Genomic DNA, 21,868 nt, shown 5'->3' on the forward strand with positions numbered 1-21,868 from the left:
ACTTCATAATGAGAACAAAACTACTTATTTTAAAAAAATGTTTCAACAAAAGAGCTTCAATACCTAGAGTGAAACAGAGTAGGGTGAGTCTGAGCCTGAACATACTACAGTAATTGGTTTGGGTCATCACTGGGATACTGTTTTATATCATAAAATGTTTTGATTCATTTTCAGGAAACTTGGCTTATTTTTATGTTAATGTTTTTCTTTTCTCCAAAGAGGTTCTATGAATTATCCAAAATAGATTAATGTGCTGACCTTTGGTCCCTAGAAACCAGAGGCTGGATTACAGCTGTGCACGCCTTGAGAAGCTTAAATTTTACCGTTCAGTTGTGAGCTGCAAAGTTTAGAGATGCCTGAACTTGACCTTCTAAGGAAATAGCAAAATTAGAACAAGACTTTTCCAGGGCTATATATACATATTCTGAAATATAGAGTATGGCGGATCATCGCCTTTGACGAGTATTCACAGAAGAGGCAGATTCACTTCTGCAGGAGAATAAAATCCTGCAGTCATTCATCAGGCTTAGTGAAAGTAAAACTCTTACAGATTTTCCTGTATGTGCTCCATCCAGCAGTATTTTTGAAAATACGCTAGTAGCAACTGCAAGTCACCTTTGCTCATAATACCTACACTAAGTTGGTGCTTTTTCAACAAAGTAGTTTATCCTGTCTCTGTGAGAAACCTTGTCCTCATCAATACTCAGCCATACATACTTTGGTTAATAAGGCTTTATTTGGTCAATGTTTGGAAAAGAATTTCAACACCTAAAGAGAAGGACTGTAGCTTATTGTAACCCAGCTGACATAGACATGACAATTCCCCTTGCCTTTACACAAGCTCTCCAGATCCTGAACACGAATGCAAAAGGAAAAGTGGTTCATTTCTGGAGCAGAAAATAGCACATGGGTGAGCAGCCTGTGGAAATTAAGACAGGAAAAAGGTAAAAATCACCCATTTTAGTTTGAAGGTGACAAACTACAGTACTACTAGGGAAACAGGATGAGGATAGTGGCGAGGAAGAAGTGACAGGAATACAGTCCTGCAGGTATGGCAAATGCCAGCACATAAGGTTTTAGACCAGACGGAAGATAAAACTTGATTGCTTATGAGCAAAAAAAAATCGATCATTTCTACAGCAAAACTAGGTGTGATTGGCAACTTCTCTTGGCAATTTTTTTAAAAAAGTTTTCATAATTTAATACAGAATTATGAGCTTCACCGAAACCAAAACTTTTAAACTGCGCGGGATTTTAATCCCACAAGCCAAATGAAATGTCAGTAGTCAAAGCCTGTTTGCATTCCTTGCATCCTTGCACAGCATGAGATGAATACGGTGAACTCTAGTGTGTTGGTAAATGAGTAATTTCCAATAAAATAGAAATTAGAACATACCAATTCTAAGACTCTTCTCATGGAATTTTCAACTTGGCTGAAACCAGGAAGTGTCAAAAGAGTTACAAGTAAACCCGTTCATAACATATTTGATTTATAGACTCAAAGAGGTTGGGCTGTGTTGAGATAATAATTTCATTTTCTGGAAAGTGACCAAAACAAAACTTTCAAACATTCTGAGGTTCACCCAGTGCTGGAGGGTTGAATGGTTGCCATTTCTACCATACGCACTATATCAGAGTTATTCATCAGCTGTCTTTTTGATTTATAGAGATCATATGATACAGGGACTTTTAGTCTTTGGTAAAGTCCACATTGATTCGTTTCATTTTACAGTACTAAATGTTCTTCAAGCATTAAAGCTAATTGCAAAGAAAAAATTACTTAAAAAGTTATCACTTAAAAGGAGGTCTACTTCTCAAATTTACTGAAAAATCCAAACTCCATTATCAGAATCTGATTGCCATTGTGTAATCGTACAACAGTGGTAAAAGTTGGATTATTCTATCAAATAGAACTTCAGCAGACTTTCATCTTGTGTTTCATTCATCAGTAACTCAGGGTGTGCATTGGTTGCCACAGTTTATGCTAACACTGGAGAGTGAAAGCAATTCTACCTGCAGAAAAAATATCATAAATCTGCCTTTTTATGAGCTGTTTATTCATGGATGACTCTGTATGATTGTAGTTAGAATTAAGCTATTTTTCTTCCCAGGTACAAAGTATATTGCATAGAAGTAGGCCTGACAGAGAGCTCATGGTCTGGTTGTTTTCATAAACACTAGGAATCCATTTTTATGAGAATCTCATGGCTAAGGTACAAACTCATTATCTCATTCTTCGCATTGTGGTTTTTTGGAGGCGTTTTCTCTCACAAAAGAAATATTTTGCTTCATTTTGATTGGACAAAATGCACAATTAGTATCGGGTTTGCTTGGAGAACTGTAGGTGTACAGCAGGTATGATGTGATTATCAAGTAGATCATGCTGACTGAAGACTTGTAATGGCTCATACAGAGAACTAAACTAAGATTTGGAGGTGGATTTTGGAGTTTCACATGCAGGTCCATGGCCAACTTCTGAGAATTGTGTGCTTTTTAACTATGGATTTCACTTTTTCAGTAACTTACCTGAAACTATGATGAATTCTTCATGTGAAATCTTTTTTTCAGGTTTGTGTGTATTATCAAACAGATCTGATGGCCTGCTCGATCAGAAATTAGAAAAATCGTGCTGTGTAGGTAACTAGAGGTCAATGTCGTGCCTCTTGGTCTGAAGCCATGTTGTTACATTACCATACTATTTGCTGACCAGAGATCTCAGTCTAAGCAAAAAACTGATGGCATTGCAAAGCTTTCCGTCGTGTCAGGCAGATGTGATGATAGTATCAAGTAAAGCTATAGGGCTAAAAGACTAACTGGCAGTAGGACAGAGTTAAAGTTTTTCTAAGTTACCTGTGTGGTGCATTGGCTGTGTGTACAGTAGGCTTCTTAGAATAAACAGAGGCTCAGGAGCCCATGGTTTTAACTTTGCTATCTTTTTACTGTACCAAATTCACAATATAACTCGGGGATGTCAAACTCATTTTCACTGGGAGTCACATCAGCCTCGCGGTTGCCTTCAAAGGGCTGAATGTAATTTTAGGACTGTATAAATGTAGTAGTTACAAATGAGTTTGATACCCCAGTATAACTGGTAAATGGCCAAAGCGATGCTTCAACAAATAAAAATTAAAACAAAAATTGAGCTCTAGGCATCCCTAAACATGATTTTGAACAGTAGCACAGCTCTGGGATTTGTTTAGAATGTAATTTATTTGCTTGCTTGTTTGCTTTTAGAGAGGTGAGTCTTACAAGGATTTGTTGGCTATGTACTGTTCAGGCACCTCAAAGATCTAAAACTTGAAACGTGGTCAGTTGACTTCCTGTTGGGAAAAACTTCTAGTTGTCACAAGGCACTAGACCCTGCTCATACAGCCACCATCTCTTATCTTGCTTGACACAACAAGAGGAGAAGTGCCATGTTCGCCAGCCAGTTTCTTCTCAAACCTGTATCAAGGGTGCACAAAGCAGTGAAGAGAGAGAGGGAGCAAGAGAGCTAGGAAGGGAGACCTTCAGTTCTATAGATCTGAAGACATGATACCGGCTTTGTGTTTGTGTGTGGTAGAATTCAAATCTAAGTCTTTTGTATTTGTACAATCCTTCATTTGTAAATCATACATACTCTTCCTTAAGCTTCTTTATTTTATGAATCAATTGTAAATAACCTTTGAAATGCATTCAGGTGATGTAAACCATTTGTTTGTTTGGAAAAGTTAATTTTCCCAAGCTCAAAGAGGAACAGGCAGTCCTTTCCAGCAAATCCTTTGAAACGCTGTGAGAAATTGTGGTCTAGATAGCTGGAGTGACCTCTCGTGGTCTTCCCAGGAACTAAGGCAATTCAGGTCCCCACTTCCTTGCCCTTTTTTTTGCAGATGCAGGTAAACGATGCTGGTTCTAACTGAAATAAGGACCTAGAAGCAGAGCTCCATCAGGAGACTGCAGGACAGGTATGTGGTAGCTCACACAGTGCCCCCAGCTTAGTTGATACCCTGAAAATACTGTTTAGGCCCTTGTGTGTCACTCTTCTGTTCTCAGCTGCACCACGGCGAGTTAGCTCACTATTAGCAGGTCTCATCTCTATTTTTTTAATGTTGGCTAACAAAAGTACAGGTCTTTTTAAAAAAGAGGTTGATATCTTCCTACGCCACTGGAAATGGGAGCAATCAACCCTTCATGAAGAATCAGTCAGAAGTAGCATAAGTAGCTGAAATATCTGTAACAGATGCCTGTGTTACCTTTCACTGCCATCTTACTTTTATTTCACCATTCCCGTGAACCAGCTTCCAGCTGGTTTTAGATAATAGTGAGAAATTTCCATCATATGTTTACACACTGAGAAGGCCGGTGCATATTTTCATTGCAATAGCTTAATCTCATCACCCAAGGGTTTCTTTTTGTTATCTTTGAGGTTTTTGCGCGGGGAGGAGGAGGAGAGTTAGGACTGTTGCTTGGCATGGCATAAAAGTGTATCTACTAAGTAATAATTTTTTTTTTTTTTAACTTGAATTAATTCCACTTGTTAAAACCCAAACATTTCAGACCAGATGTCCACCATCACTTGAGGTTGTCATATGTCGTGTATTGACCAGTGCTGTAGATGCCTGAGAGAGTATTTATTATTTGTGTGATCCATTTCTCAAGAGGGACAGCTATCGCACTACAATTCTCCTATCTCTTCTTCATGTTGTACCTACATTTCTCTAATTTTAAAAAATAATCAAGGTTTATAGTTTATGAACTGGTTTATATTGTTATATGTTGTACTTCTGTATATACCTAGTGAGTAGAGGCATCTTAACCAAACTACAAGTGTACACCAACTATTTACTTGCCAAACACTACATTGTTCAGAGTCCAAATCCACATTCAAGTTTCACACTTTGCCCATGCATCTCTGTATCCATAGTTATCCATACATCACTGAATAGAAAAATCCCCCTCACAACCGTAGTTTAAGTGTTGAACATTTGAAATCCAAATCATTATCTTAATCAGACAGTTTAGGCCTGTCTATAGCATTGATAGCTCTTAGGTGACAGAGAAGTAGACAGAATTGCTAGAGCTGTAACAGATGACCCCTATCCCTTCACTTCTCAGTGGTAGAGGTTAAGGAAAAAATTAACAGTAGTCTCTAGAGGCACAGGTAAGTGTATACTGAATGGCTCTTGGATTCATTCTCACTGCCATCTGTTCTTTCAGTTTTCCATATCAGCATCAGGATAGTGAAAATTGATAGATATATTATTTAATAATAAAAAGATCATTTCATTATTTATAAGATCTATCCAGCTATTTTCTAGACTTCGGTCACATGTAGTATGTACCAGAAAAGATCCATTCTTTTCTTTCATTTCCATCTCCTACAATAAGTGGAAAAGTATCCTATATTCTCCTGACACTAATACAGTAGCTTTTGAGATATGAGTCCAGACATGACAGATATTATAGTGCAGAGAACAGAATGTGCTCTTCAGTACAACACAGACTGTCTGAACTTACTGCCAAAGCCCATCTGAGTTTTTGTATAAAAACTGAGGTTAGCAAGATATGTTATTTTAAGTGAGCAAGTTCTCTTATTAAGACACAATTCTCTTCAGCCAAAGCCAGCTCTCAGAAGGGAAGGAAAAAAAAAAAAGCCTACCCTAAAGAGGCAAAAGTTCCTTAACTGACATCTCTATAGACTTCATTTCTGTTTAGTAGGGTGTACAATAGGGCAAAACCCTTTCATTGACGTCTGTGAGTTTTCAGCTAGCATAACTGAGGAGTTATGTGATACCTGTTTTCTAGAGTGTGCTCTTCAGGACTCTGAAATCCTCATAGAATGCATCAAAGGAACATTTGTTAAGAATATCTTCATTTCAATATTTTCAGTATTATCAATATAACCTGTTTCTAGGAAGGCAGCAATTTCAGCCTGCAGTGCTCTCCTACAAGCTGATCTCATGAGCAAGTGATTCAGGTGTCCTTCATTATTTCAGAACTGGAATAAGGATGGTAGCAACAATTAAGATTTAATGCATTCTTGCTATTAACATCCACTGTAGATCACAGGCGAAAACACATGTACGCATGCATGAGATATCTCTCTGTAGTTGGTTTCTGTAGGTTTTTGTCATTATTATTCTTACAAGTATAAATATTTACAATATTTGTCTACCTGGCGAAATAGTCTCATTTCTATGCTTATTTAAATGGACTAGCTTGGCTGCATTTGTGGTGCTTATTTTTTACAGTGCATAGCTATAAGCCTCCAAGAATTTGTTAACTGAAAGTGCAATCCAAATGTTTAGCATATAGATGAGAGAAGATATTTTAGAGTCATTGCTTTGCTAATGCAAGTCTTCCATTTCTCATTATAGCTCTATTTTGACTTCCCTCCTATTTCTTCCATTTTCTTCACTACTGGGTGGGATTTTCTGGCTCGAAATGCACCAAGTTGAACATCACCACCGATTTCTATCATGGGTAGTGGGAAAGGATGGAGAGTTAAAAGCCAGTTGGTGGCAACTTTATTGGGTTATCTTTAGGTAAAGGACATAAAAGAGAATGTGATTTTGAAGGTGTCTCTCTCATTACATGGGAGACAAAAATAAGTTCCAGACTGCAACAAGAGGTGGAAACATAAACTTAAAAGACTTGTTTATCAGTATTTTGCCGCTGCAAAAGTTAGCTATACCTTCCACACTGAAGAAAATGCACAAAATCTAGTGTGAAAATAGTGAGGCTGGCTAGAAAGAAAAATCAAATTTGATATTCTGCTTCAGTAAAATAATTTCAATTCAATATCTTTCCTTCAGGCAATGTTTTACTGTCATTGCTGTCTAAGCCAAGCACAATTACTAGGTTTTGCAGGGAAGAACCATGTACATACATGCAGGTAATTATTAATGCAAATTAAATCTTAGTGTATAAGATTATATATATACACATAACAACTTGGTGTATATATATTATACACATATATTTATATATAAATATACTATATATAATAGTATATACAATAATATAAAAATATAATAGATAACAATATATAATATTTATATAATAATATATAAATATCATATATATTATATATATAAAACAACTTAGTTATGTTTAATTATTCCAAAACATACATCTGTGTATACAGAAAGAATGAGTAGCAGTAGCAAAAGAATTTCCATTCTAAAAGTCCTTTCGCATTTCTTTCATTGTCAAACCTCAAAGACCTGGTTCCCCTCTCCTGTGAAACATGCGTTTTTAATTCTGAGATAAAGTGTCTAAGCTTTTCCTCAATATGAACTAGACAGTAGTAATGTCTACCGGTCAGAGCTGCAGGAAGGCATCTAATAAACCTGAATTCTATTCCGATTATTTAAGACCTGATTTCAAAAGTAAGCAAACAGAAAACTCACAACGCACTGTTGCTTTTTTTTAACAAAAGAGCTGACACGCCTTTTGTGTTTACAAAGAATATTTGCAACTGTCTTCTTTTTTTTGATAAATCTGTTATCTCAAAGTGTGAAAACTGAACATAAAGCAGAAATGAGGTTCTGTTACCTCAGTTGTTCTGTTGAAATCCATTGAAGGTTATAAAGATTTTAAGTATACTGAAAAAAGTTATTTCCCACTAGTCTGTGTTAAGTATGAACACTAAAAGTTCAGTGCTTACAGAATGAGCTCTAGAGACCTTTGGAATCAGCAGAAATATTCCAATCACTTTTGACGGACCTTGAATCAACCCCTCTGGGAGCAACAGAACGTGTGCTAGTGCTCTGCCTTCAGAGCTAACCAGTAGAATTTTTAGTGTCTGTTTCTGTTCCTACTATACAGACCAGTGTCATCTTTTCACATTTTACTTGTCTTTTCAGTTAAAAAAACTAGGAAATGAATGACTCTACAGAAGAACATCAGGTGAAAATTTCATAAATGCAAGAGTTAAGGCAGTCGATAAAACTTTACGTCCATTCTCTAGTACATGTTGCCACTCTCTTTATTCTCCTTTTTATTTTCTTTCTTTCATTAGTGCTCTGTCTCTGCAAGTCTGATGTTGCAAAATGAAAAGTGTAGGATGTCTAGCAAACTACATGAGAAACTGTAGGATCTTGGAGGTCAGACCCAAGCTGGCTGCAATTTCTGGGTACAAGTCTAGAATGTCTGTGTGGTTATCCGTGGACTTCAAACTGGTATGGGCTATGGTAACTGATGGCGTATTTGAGATCAGGACTAGGTAAGTTGTGTTTTGAATGGCAAGAAAGGAGACTGCTGTATAGTGGGGTAGCTACTCCTCTGTCACAGGAAGATGACTGGTATACCCCTAGGTGCCTGTCACCTTAAAGTGCATCTCTATCTCCTCTCTTCATCTCCACAGTAACTGGAAATGTGGCATGTCAGATTCCATTAGGCAGCCTTCGAACCTGAGGGCAAAACTTCCTTTCGCTTCAGTTCTTCAAAGCCAGAAACATGTTCCATTTAATATAAAGTCAACCATAGAAAATAAGGCATTCCAGAAACAGTCTTGCTCCCACTGGAGTTAATGGCAATAAACTATCTACAAAAACTCTGTCTCGTAAAATTCACAGCTGCAAGAAAAACTGAATAAGATCAGACTTTGCTGTCCCATTTTTTCCTCAATGATTTTCATTTCCTTTTCCAAAGAAACAAAAAGAAATAAGCGGCTGGATGGACAGATAGACACTTGCTTGAAGTCAAATTACTTAACTAGATTAACTGGTAATCTTTTAAGTGTATCGCCAAACATACCACAATAAGATTTGAAATGGTTCTGGAGTGCAAAAGCTGATGAGATGTGGTAACAGCACACCTCAAAATGTTTCTAAGTGAGCCTGAGACTTAAAAATGTTACTTTGATCTTACTGAAGAGTGCATGAAATCTCAAAAGGTTTAAAGCTTTCTTCTTATTAAATGTTTCCTTTTTTCTTTCATCTGAATGTTTTTAATGCTAGGTTTTTTAATCTTAAGGAAGAAATTACTGCTTCCTCAAAGCAAGTAGGGAAAAAAATCCATCTGTAATATACATGAGTTTAAATAAAACACTTCAGACTGAATCTGTAATGAATTTCAAAACCAAAATGTTTGCATTTCACATGATGTATTTCTCATAACTTTGTGAATTGGTAGCTTCTCCTAGCCATGGATCTCTGCAAAAGGGGGTAAAGAATCTTCCTAGGAATGCTGATGATATTTGTAAAACATAACTGTTCTCTTTCTGTGGACATTTCTGTTTTCTGCCTGTCTTTATTGGCATCCCAACAGGGACTGAAATGTAGCACAGATTCAAAATACCTGTCAATGTCAATTAGAAAAAAATCACATGAACATCACTGACATTTATATGTTGGGGCTGGTTCTGATACTTCCGCAGAGCAACTTGAATTATAATTTCAGTCAACCAGCCTCACTTATGTACTGTCAAACAGGGATGAGTCTACTCTGACCTTGCTGCTGTGCCATCCATAGTGTTATTTTTTACTCAGCTCCCTGAATCACTCAGACTCCACTCTGTTCCTCCACGTTGAGGACACCTGCTGAGATGTAATTTCTATTTTGTCTAGAAGGCTCCAGATGGCTGTAGTGTATAGGCTCAAAGACTGAAGGAAAAAATGAGCTATACCAACCCGGAATTACCTAGAATCGTCCCTGATTTTGTTCATAAGGGCATGCCTTAAGAAACATTAAGCATTTTAGAAAGAGCTGAAAGAGACAGGCTTTTTGGAATTACCATAATTATTGCCTTGTGGAGAGCAGAAAGAAACATTTCATCCCCCTTGCCTTTAGGTGAAGGCATAATCCACTTTCCCCACATCTGAATGCATAAAAACACTGTACCAGCAGTGATTTCTTCTATTACTTCTTGGTTTACCTGGTGTTCTGAGGAACGAGAGGTGAACTCTGGCAAATATTACAGCCATGGTTTCTGTTCACGCCTCATTTTTGACCTCTCTGTGGCAACCTCCAACCCAGGACAGCCAGCTGAGCCACAGCATCCCAGCACAAATTCCAGCCCTCCAGCCAAGAGCCATTTTCGTCAACACTCTGTGCTGAAAGACCAGAGTGAGCTGAGCACTTTCTTCTTCTACCTGAGCTAAGGAAATGTAGTAGAGTGCTGAGGATGTTTACTTCTTAAACTCATAAAAATTCAGTGGTTTGTTCATTAATGTCCTAAGTCTCGCAGATACCTATTTGTATTGACCATCTCACTTCCTTTTTCCTTCCATTATTTACCTCTGTCATCTTTTCTTTATGACAGTGAATGACCTCAAAGCCTTAGCAGTCTAATGGCAGTGATGTCCACAGTGAACAAAGGATGAAATCATCCCTTTTATACCCAAGTCATTATCTGAATATTTCTGCTAATATTTCAGGAATCCTGTGCCTATTGCTGTCATAAATAAGGAAAAGAAAAAAAAAAAAGAGATACACAGCATACCCTGTGGTATTTTAATTCTGTGCCACTCTCAAAAAAAAAAAAAAAAAAGTCATTATGAAATAGTTTCCACAAACTCCAGGCACAGGACACATTCCCAGTCCCTCTCTCTGGTGGAGTGTATTTGCCTTCAAAGTGACAAGACAGTTCATTATTGCAATGTACAGACTATAACATGGAGAACCTTGAGCATCTGAAATTCTGCTAGGAACCTATAGACGACTTAATTTTATTTAGAAAATTAGCAACAAAAAACCTAACATGTAACTTCCTGCTGGAGTCAGAAAAAACACACGAGAAACCCAGTATAACTGTTCACGTAGACATAGGTCTGATGTCACTACGATTTATGTAGCAGGAACATGTACCCAGTTAGCTGTATATTTCATCTTTATAGTGTTCAAATTGTTACATGAGCCCTATCAAGACTCCTGTCTGTTCAAAAAAAGGAAGCAACTGAATTTTCCCATTTCAAGTTATAAATACTATTGGATGCTCTACAGCTTTTCATACCAGCTCCAGTATGATACAACCAAGTGTCAGAAGGAAAAATCAGAATAATTACTGTATTTAGTAGCTCAGCTTGCTGAAGTCTCTAGAATAACTCTGTGTGGATTTCTGGGGTGTGATGATGGCAGGCATTGAAGCCTGGCGCTTAGAGCACAGGACAAGCAAGAGGGCTTTTAGAGATCAAAACACTAGAAAACAGTTTTGTTTACTAGGCAATGAGAGCTCTAGTTCTTGCCTCATCAGTGGCTGGGTATGAAACGTTAGTGCAAGGCTTAAGCACAGATTTATGCGTTTGGCTGCAAAAGCTGAATCTGGAAGCCTGGATTATGCTACCAGACGTGGATGGTGCCCCGAGTGGGGCCCAGAGACTTTGATACACTGAGCAGGGAGCAACCCTCCCTAGAGAGATGGGAGGGTTGAGTCTCTTGGCAATAGAACTGAATCTCCTGAGACAGTGGTGGTAGTTGATCCTGCAATCTGGACAAGTGATCTGCTTGTTAAACCTATTTTTCTTAAGAAATAGATAATGCTGCACTCTATTGGAACACCTTCTACAAAAAGGCCTATTGTCTCAATCCTTGCAGAAATTACAGGTTAAAAATAAGTAAACTGTGCCAATTAGCCAACAGCTTGCAAATATTTTGATCCTATTTACTTGAGTTTCACTTAACACTTTTGGTGTCAAAATTCTATATTCTGCATTAGGCCTTTAACTTCCCTATGTATTCCCATCTGTAAAATGTGAAAAAACTTCCCAGGCAAAAGAGTTCAGAAGCTATATTTATGTATACAAAACTCTGCAAGACCCTCTGCCTGGGTATGAACGCCCCAGGATGTGGGGATGGTTTCATTCTGAGACAGAAATTCACATTCCAGTCCCAGAGAAATGAGTTATAAGATTCCCATGGATTTAAATTGTACTGTTATTTGTACAGAATCATAAAGTATGCTATTAATTTACATTTGTTGTTGATAAAGCCTAAGCCATTTTCATAAGTTTCAGCAGTCCTTCTGGATATAGACTGGAGCATATCTTCCAGTGTCTCTTGTCTGAATCAATAAAATCTTAACTTGGGAAAGGAGTTGTGTGCAGCCTACATACCATTTGGAAGCCTTCATTTTGAGAGAACTGTCACATTATTCTGACCTGAAAGTGTTGTCAGGTTAAAATAACTGAAAAATACCACTGCTTTAACCAGGCCAAGCCAATGCCCCTTCTTATCTAGGAATGTGTTATGGTTATGTCTAATATGCCAATTCAATAAGCAGAGGATAAATTTGGTTTGTCAGTTTAACAGAGTTATGGCTCTTTACGTGTTTAAGTAATTGTAGATGTATGTAGATATAATTGAGAGGAAACATCTATTTCAAACAGCATGTGCAAAAAAGTGGATTGATATGTAAATATGAACATACAGTAAAATACAGCAGTGAGCATTCAGGAAAGATGACTGTTTACAGACGTGATTGAAATACGATTAGATTCAAGGAAATCTTAAGGTAGTTTGAACTGGTATGGGAGACATTAGTTTGGACAGATGCGTCCCTTAAACTGGAAAGCATTATATGAACAGTTGTCTGTTATCAGATGGAGAGAAAGAGAATGGATTCTGCTTCAATTCACTCCTTTTTATTTGTTTAATAAGGTCCTATCAAAATGTAACTTACATAATGTGTATCATCAGAAACGGGGAATATTTTACAATTGCCTGGTTGTTTAATTTGGAAGGGATTCAAAGATTCTGTGAACTGCATTCATCCTGTAAGTTTGTGGGTTAGATACCGCCAAGCACAGACAAACCACATTTTAATTGAGTGAGCTTTGTTTTCTGTGTTGTGCAGAGACCATATTTGTTTGACCCTGAAGTCCCACAGTATTTGTTTGTACAGTGGCAAAATTTGAGGTCAAATAACAGAGTTCTTACCACTCCAGAAAATGCACAATCTAGGCTGAGTATGGCATCACATTCCTGAGTCACACTGCTGACTAATTCCACAGAACAATTTTGGTGAAGAATGCTTTCCTTCTGAAATGGCTCCACTTTGGGGTGCATGTGCGTATGCTTGTCTAGAATGAAGAGTACAGTGAATATTTATAACACTGAGGCTTAACTGTTATTTCTTAAGAATCTTTGAGAGAAAATGTTACTTTAACTCATCAGTAAGTTAATAAATCTCATAGAGCACATGTAAGGGCCAAGGCCAGTACAGTCCCAAAAGGCAGAAAGGCAGTATAAGAACGAATTCTGTCATGCTGCTTGCAGTGCTCTGTGTCTCTTCCTGGGCAATTAAACTGTTTTCACAGTTTCTGTGACAGAGTTATGACTATCAAATCAGGGGGTGGAAATTGCATTGCGAAATGCGAGCAACCACAACTGATCATGTACAGGCCTGTTCAGTACCTCGGATTGGGATAATGGTAGGTGACCATTTGTTACAACCTGAAGCTTGTGCAGAGCATAAAATGATGGAAGCTTTAAAAGCTGTCAGTCTCTATACAGACGCTTTGAGAGAGGAAAGAAGCAATCTGTCATATAAAAGAATGTGCAGTGTGTTTTTTACAAAAGTTGTGTGATACTTACTACCTTTTGTACCTGAATTGTGTATATCCAGATAGCATTAGGAGTTCTGTAATGAGCAACCAAGATAATTTACGAACCTTTCAGGTTTGCATTTTTAAACTTTTGTCCTGAAGCCAGAGGGAAGTAACTTATATTTTTAAGTGAAAGCTAAGGTTCTCTCGTGTTGAGATAGGGCTTTAAAAAATGACAGATGTTGCAAGAGAAACTTGAGGAAGTTGGCAATACCACCTCTACCTGATGCCGTTTCTTACAATTATCTATTCCTGACTTAATAGTGGCACTATCTAGTCATAAGGGATCCACACTGTAGTGTCTAGGAGGCAGCCTGATAATGCTCACAGTTACTGCCACGAGAAAGCATTCTGAAACCTGCACCAAAGGCTGGTCACAGAATCTTTTTCACACTCTGCTTCTACTGGAGATTACATGAAAAATGTAAAATTGTACCCTGTTAAAACAAGATGTAATGGTCTGTCTGTTAATCTAGATGAAGAGAAACATTTGCAGTTTTACCTTGTAGATGAACCAGATCCTAGAAGAAAAATCACGTGTGCTAAAGGAAGTAAAATCTTTCATCTACCATGTCTGGGTTATTGCTGGTGTGAAAAATGTTTGCAGGAATAGGGAAGCTCCTCAGTGAATTGGAGAAAATATTTTTAAGCTCATTCTTCCCAAGTATTAAAGTAATCGAGTCAGTCTCCACAGACTAAAATTATTGCTGCATTTCTTTCAGGTAGTGAGACACAACGTAAATGTTGTTGCAATAGCTGTCATCCACCCTTACTATTAATTAGTCTAATTAGTAGTTCACAGTTCATTTTGCCCTTCAACCACTTTCGAATGTCTCTTTAGACAAATGTCAGTGACACACAGATTTTTCTCACGTCCTGCTGTGTGACTTGGCTGCTAGAGACAGGCTGAAAAACAAGGCTGTTGGATTTGCCACCGTGCTGAAACAGCCACTGTCAGAAAACAGAGCTCGCATTTGCCACCCACTAATTCTAGGCTTTTCTGTCAGGAGCCAACACAGAATTTGTTGGCCATTAATACATCCAAACATCTTCTTATCTCTTCATTGCACCAGCTAGGTGGTCGAGGGTGTGCTTCCCCTCAGGGGAAATGGACCTGTTAAAGCAGTGTTTCTTTTGGCTCGGGTTCTAAGCCATAGGCAGAGGGATTAGAGATTCAGCTTTTAATTGTGCTCGCCTTTTTCTTTTGCAAATGGCAGTCATTCCATAGCACCTCTTGTGATATGCTTTAGTTCAATTTTCAACTTCATATTTTTGATTCCTAACCAACCTTTCTAGTCAGAAAGGCACCTTGTTTAAGCCAGCGGGTGTACTTATCAGCCAGTTCAGGCTTTGGCAGCTGTGTGGTGTAGGCAAATATTGAGTAATTTCAAAGCAATCCAGGCTTCCCTTTCTAGAGAAGAACACAAAGTCTTGTTTTGAGTTTTTGTAGGCAACACAAAGAATTATTTAGCATTGTTCATTTATTTAGCAGCTTCAAATCTTCAAAATTTTGACAGATTAATAACTTCCTTCAGGAGTTTTAAATAAACATGATGTATTAACAAACAGACTAAGAGCCTACTTAAATTGTACAAACATATAAAGCAGACTGCCTTGTCTAATGAAAACTTGATAAGAAAAATATATTTTTTAAAAAAGAGGTCATGTCTCAATTTCCGAGAAAGTAATTTATCTTTATATATCCTCTGGAATAACTAATGAATGGAGTCAATCACAGTTTAAATAAACCCCAATTATGCTTTGCCTGATAATTCAATTTTATCGACACTGTATATATTTACTTATAGCTTCAATTATTTAATATTATAAATATGGTGTGTTTTGACAAACTGAGGTTTGGTTTGTCCTTTTTTAATTTCAGCATGACTTCTGTAGATGAATATAAGAAAGAGGAAATATTCCATGCAGAGGGGTTTAGAATTATAGCTTCAGCAAACCTTACTAGTACTGCAGCTTTGCTAGAGTCTCAGCGTCAGAGGTGGTATATTTATGTAAGTTTAATTGGTGCTTAAGAACAAGCTGAATTCATCCAGCCCTAGTCACTCGGCACAATTCATATGTGAAACTGGTGTGGCTTTTGGGTCAGATGACCCAATTCTCCACAGCAAAGACTGTTGTTTAGACAAACAGTGTGATAGAGCTGATGATTTTCAACTCTGTTTTTCCAGAGGCAGAAGCATGGTTGAAAGACCCATTTGCAAACCCTCTCCCTGCTGACAGGGTAGCAGGGTGAGAAAATGTCACCATTAAAATACAGCTGTAAATCTTCCAAACTTGTGCTCTGCATATGTAGGCTACAGCTAACAAGGGGCTTAGCATTTCTAAAGGGAAAAAGAAGAGTAAATTCTTGTTCGCACCTTCAACTTATGACCTCTAAAACAGTTCTAGGGCTCCCCAACGCAGGAGGGGAAACCACGGCTGCTGCGGCAGCATGTGGCGCCAGCAAGACTGGCCCGTCAGAGCTCATCACTGTGTTTTGCAGGTAAGTCCGAGTCCCAGCTCATCCTCTCTCCTGCTGGGACAGTGCAGAAGCCAAGCTCCAGCCACTCACCTTCTCTCCACATTCAGGCCTCCAACAGATACAGCTTGGGTTTTATTGACAGTGTTCTGTTTGCACTGGTCATTGTAATATAAAACAATGGCATGGACCTATAAACATCCTGTAAGGAAAACTATTAGATTTTGAAATGTCTTAACAGGTTTAAGGGAGTAGTTTCATAGGAGCAAAAACAGAAGGTGCAGAAACCAAAGAGATATAATGGCCAACAAAGCCAATGCTAAAATGAATGCCAGTAAATATAGAAGGACCAACTTGTGCAAGTAGAAAGGTACTAATTATTCAAGAGGATCTCAAGGGTCAAACAGCAACATGAAATTGTCTTTTCATTTTATTTGCCAGAACTGTTTAGCACTTCAATGAAATAAATATTTCTGTATTTCATGAGTAGCAAAACTACAAGAAAAACTACAGGTAGTACTTGTTAGTGGTAGGCATTGCAATTTGGCCCCACCAAGACAGAATACTCGATGTAAAGATGTACATCCCTAGCATTCAACTGCTTTTGAAGATTTTTTTTTTTTTCTGTGATTTTTTGTTTTAATATAGAAGTTTCTGCTCTTTTGTAAAGTTTCTAAGCTGTATGTCACTGAAAAGTCTTTGTTTAGAGACATTTTGTAGTTTGGAAAACTGTCACAGAAATGCTGGAGCGCTGTACCTTTAAAATGGATTTTCAGGCAAACAGTATAACCCCATGTGATTAATTTTATACTGAATTCATAATCCTGCTGTTTAAGCAGTCACACTATGTTTACATCAACATTATGGAAGGAACATAAAATAAGTCAACATTTTATTCTTTAAAATTATTGCATTAGATCTCCAGAAGATGCAGAGAGAGTACATGTAGGACTTGGGGTAAGCGCCAAAGTACAGTGAGATTTGCTTGCCAACATTATTTTGAATAATATTTGGTTTAAGTCTAGTAGCTGTGGGTTTTTTCTAGAGTCAAACCAGCCTGCTTCTATTTTTGTTCGGTCTGTTTCATAGGGACACTTTATTTCTTCTGGAAAAGAGAAATTGAAGTTATAGGCATGCAAAGAATTTTCAATTACTTAAATCCTTACAGTGGAAAGCCTTCAATAATTATTTCTTTTTTTCTTAAAAAAATGTACCTGTTACTATTCAACATACTACTTAAACCTTAGTGTTTGTTTTGCTTCGTATGTTTCATTCTGGAGCTGACTGCATCAATTTCTGTGAAAATTAGTGCAGAAATAGGAATATCAGGTTGTTTGACAGATTGGACCAAAAGTTCTGCAGGGGACAGTGGAAGAAGATGCAGGCATAGCCACCCTAGGCAAAAATTGACACATCAGCAGGGAGCTTAGAGGAATGAGAAATTTCAGAGACATGACAAAACACACACCAAGGGGGTTTTCAGCAGTGTGCTTCCTTTTCAGAGCCTCTGTGACTTGTTTTGTCTCTTGCTGTTTCTATTAGATTTGTCATTTAAAGTTCTCTCCAAATGGAATTTCATGAAATCCCAGAAGATGAGAAGACTGGTAAACCTGCTCTAACTGCTCTAACAATATCATGAAACAGGGCTTGAATTACCAATACACCCGGGAATTCTAATGCAATTATGAGTGTTTACTTACACCATGTGTTTCTCACTGAGCTTCAGCTGTATCAGGATAAACCAAAGGGAGCTAATGTTTTATAGATGGTAAGACTCTGTTTGTTTTCAGTAGGGCTAAGTCTCCCAAAGCACTCAGACACACTAATTAAAGTAAACTACAGAGGCCCGTAATAAAATATATGTGTTTGGAGACTGTGAGATGAACTCCACTGGCTTATTAAAAGTCAAAAGAAAAATATACATTATTTATGACTTCAAAGGGACACATTGTGAGCTCCGGTTTATTTAAAGGATTAACTAAGCATTGGTTATTGGTGACCATCTGAACAGCTTTCCTTTCACAGTTCATTAGTTATGTCATATATGTGGGAAGTCATAATTTGGGTTTAGATCAAATATTATTAATCAAATAAATTATGGAGGGTACACCAACATTATTAAATGTAATCTTTAGGAAAATAACACCTCACAAATCCACTTTTCTCCAGTTGCCCAATTACATTTCAATACATAAACAAAACTCCAACAGATGTGTGGCAAGTTTTATAGAACTGCCTATCTCTGGAGGGGGGTTTTTGTCAATAAATACAGCACATTCAAAATACCAAACGGAATTGAAAAAGAAGTGCTTGGCAGGCCATCAAGGGCTTAGGGACATACCAGAAGTACAAATTAACCTACTGTGAGTACTTTTGCAATTTACCTAAAATGTGCAGTTTCAAAAAAAATTGCCTGATATATGGGCATGAAGGGGAAACTGGAGGTTCCAATGAAAAGACTACTGGGAGATGGGATTTTCTTTCCCATCTTCGTCAGTAGCACACCCCATGCATCTTTCTTCTCATTTTTCTAATAATTTCACTTATCCACCTTCCACTTACGGATGAAAAGCTGTTTATGGAAAATATTTGGCCAAGCCAAGGGAAGCATAAGGATCCCAACACACACATGGACACACGATACTGGCTTTGAAGTGTTCACCAACATTCATAAGCCTTGGAAGAGAGATGTTTTCATTACGTTCTTCTGTCTCTCCATCTTTCATGCTAAGTTTACTACAACTCAATTTTTAAGGGAGATGAAAAGAAAGTATTCAAGGTGCTAGCAATGAAGTTTAAATCAAAGATTTCAATGAATTTTTTGGGGTGGTTAGGTATGTAGAGTTTGCTTATATTTTAATTCAATTGTCTCTAGAAAAAGCGTTGAAGTTTCATTTTTTTAAACTACCTGTTTAAGTAACTTAAACTCAAGGTAGCTGTCATTCTTATCTTTTACTCACTGAATCAACAGGCAGGCTGTGTTTCTGCAAATAACATCTCTTATAAATTAACAATAAAATATTCAGTGAAGGTCTGTTTGTTGTTCCTTGCAGTTCAGTCCTTTTGCCTGAGCTACCTACAGGCAGTAGGAGCCACTAAGTTCAGAAATAAATTCTGAAATAGCAAAGCTTTGCCAAAATGTGTGCAAAACTAATATCCTGCTGAGCAACCAGAATTCACAAACGTGAACTATGTGTTTTACTATACTTGGTATAATTTACTTTAATATTTAACATTTATATGTGTTTGTATTTATAAAAATATAAAACCTGTTCCACAGGCTACATGGTCCCATCATGTACCTGATCTGTTTTACAGACAAATATGACACCTTGTAGTTCTCTTTCTGTTGTGGTTTTTCCCATACCGCCTTTCCCAATGAGCTGACGTAACTGAGGTTACCCCAGGCACTTACCAGTCTGGGAAGTGAAGGTGATCATGACTCCAGATCCCACATTAGGATTCATGAGGGAGATACCAGTTTGTGACACACAACTGCCATGTCTTGGGTGAGGGTGTGCCTGACACTGCAGTGCCCATTCACATACAATCCTTCCCAGGCTTGTGGAGAGATCCAGATTTCTTGCCAAATGTCTTCTCTTTCTGTATTGTACATAAACAAATGACGTCTCAGTTTTCTCCAGCATTATATTTTAATCAAATCTTTAGACTTGAATGCCCTGTAATACTGTTTGATTTAAAAAAAAAAAAAAAAAAACTACCTACATTTAGAAAATAGGGGGAAAAAGAGAGGAGAAAATCCTTTGAAACGCTCAAAGCTGAAATACAGTAAAATTAAAAAAAAAACGTTTATTGCAGATGAGTGATACTTTCTTTACTTTGTTTTATTAAACTGAGAAGAAATTATGGTTTAACATAAACTGATAATTTTTCTGCGTCAATAAACCCAAGACTTCGCCTTTCACGTAATTCTATTATTCATATTTTCTTCAGCATGAAACAGAATTTTGGAGGTTGGGCAAAGACACTTTTCAGAACATTATGCCAATTCTTCATCTTCTGCTATGGACCCATATACAATCAGAATTATTGTGCTCTTCCCCCCTTCATAGCACTCTAAGTGATGGTGCAGATGATGTTACAATGACCCCTGGTAAATTTGTAAAGTAATTCATTTACACCCAAGCAGCATCTCATGGGAGACTCAACTTTGTGAACCTCACTATGAAAAAATATTTCATTCAAATTAACTTCTAAACTTCGGGAGTTGAGAGTAATCCTGTATATATTTTGAATTAAAGCAATTGACTTGCTAGAATAAGTAGAATAAAGGATACCTGATTCTGGTGAACAATATTTTATCACCTAATAGTGCATTATTTATAAAGACACATTGTAAAATTAAGAACAATTAATCTTGAAATGGTCATTGAGCTTAGAAACAACAGAACATTTCAGAAGGTGGCCTTCAATAGATTAATGATTGCTCCTGCCCTTTTCTATCTCTGTAGCCTAATTTGTCTGAGGAAGGGTTGTCTTTGAAGTCAAGTTTAATTTACTACTTATGAGTCCTTTAATGGATGTCTCCACAGCAGATACGTTTACATGGAAAATCTTACTTGGAACAAGTTCATACTTAACAGGTAGAAAAAATGTGTTATACATACCCTTATCATAAAACTGATAACTGATAAGTGTTATGAGGTTTGTATTCTGACTTCCTTAATAGTATGCAGAGACAAAAGATCAAGGTCAATAGCTAATACAAGTTTCTCAAACTGTTGTTAATTGATAATTAAATTGCAGTAAAACTAATCCAGGTAGGCAGATGTCCTCATATGTTTGTCTTTGTGCTTCTCCTTTTGCACCAAATAGTGTAAGCATAGCAGATTCCACTGCCAGCAAGTTGTACCCTCTATTTTTTATGATGTTGAGTTGCATATTTTCCTGCTAGTCTTTTACTTTATTTTTATTCTGGAGTATAGTAATTAAGTAAAAGAAGTCTGTTAAGAGAAGGCTATTAAAGAGAAAATTATGTTGACTAATGAACTTAGTTACTGGTTTAAGAACATGGTGTGACTTTCTGTCCTTGCAATATATAATATAAAAATACTCTTAGAATTGCTGGATGGCTAAATGAATGCAAGGTAAACTTATTATATTTAAGCAACTGTAGAATGGTCAAACATAGAGAGCATCTAAGTTGCTGTGAATAGGCATCTGTTCAGTGTGTATGCTAAGGATTTGATTTCATAAAATACTTTTCCATTCATTGAAGACAAAGGGGAAATTAGTTCTAATTAGCCTATTTTTTACCTATTATTCCCACAAATAAGAAATTGAGCTTCTGCTTGTAATTAAGGTACTATGGGTGATAATTAGTAATGATGATTGCTGCTCATGTATACTATATATATACTGAGCTGATATTGGGAAATTTGCCCTGATCACAGGAGATGAAAAAGAAAAAGTGGTCTTAAGATACAACACTAAAATGAAGATTAAGAACTCCTTCCAAGCTATTATGCGCTCCAGATTATTTTATCTGGAAGCCAAACTACAGAACCCAGCAGGAGACTAACTGTAAAGCAGAAAACCTGACTGCATAAAGACACATGGGCAAGCAAACAGCAAAAAGAGAGTAAAGCGTATTTGCTTTCCAAATGCAGGAGAATTTGGGAGCTTGTAACTATACTTCCACAACAGAGCAAGCCCTCTGCAGAATCAGTAGCTGAAGCCAGTTGTGCAAACAGAATCTAGCAGCACAGCCAAGCCATGAGAGATGAAGATTAGCAGAGGTGAGCAGCTTTGCCCCTTTCTTCTCTGAGAGCTGCCTTGACATGAGAGTACAATTTAGGGAAAGTGGGATTTGGGCAAGGTGTGTCATAGTCAAGACTGGAGA

This window comes from Caloenas nicobarica, chromosome 4 (genome assembly GCF_036013445.1).
Source record: "Caloenas nicobarica isolate bCalNic1 chromosome 4, bCalNic1.hap1, whole genome shotgun sequence".
Taxonomy (NCBI): Eukaryota; Metazoa; Chordata; class Aves; order Columbiformes; family Columbidae; genus Caloenas; species Caloenas nicobarica.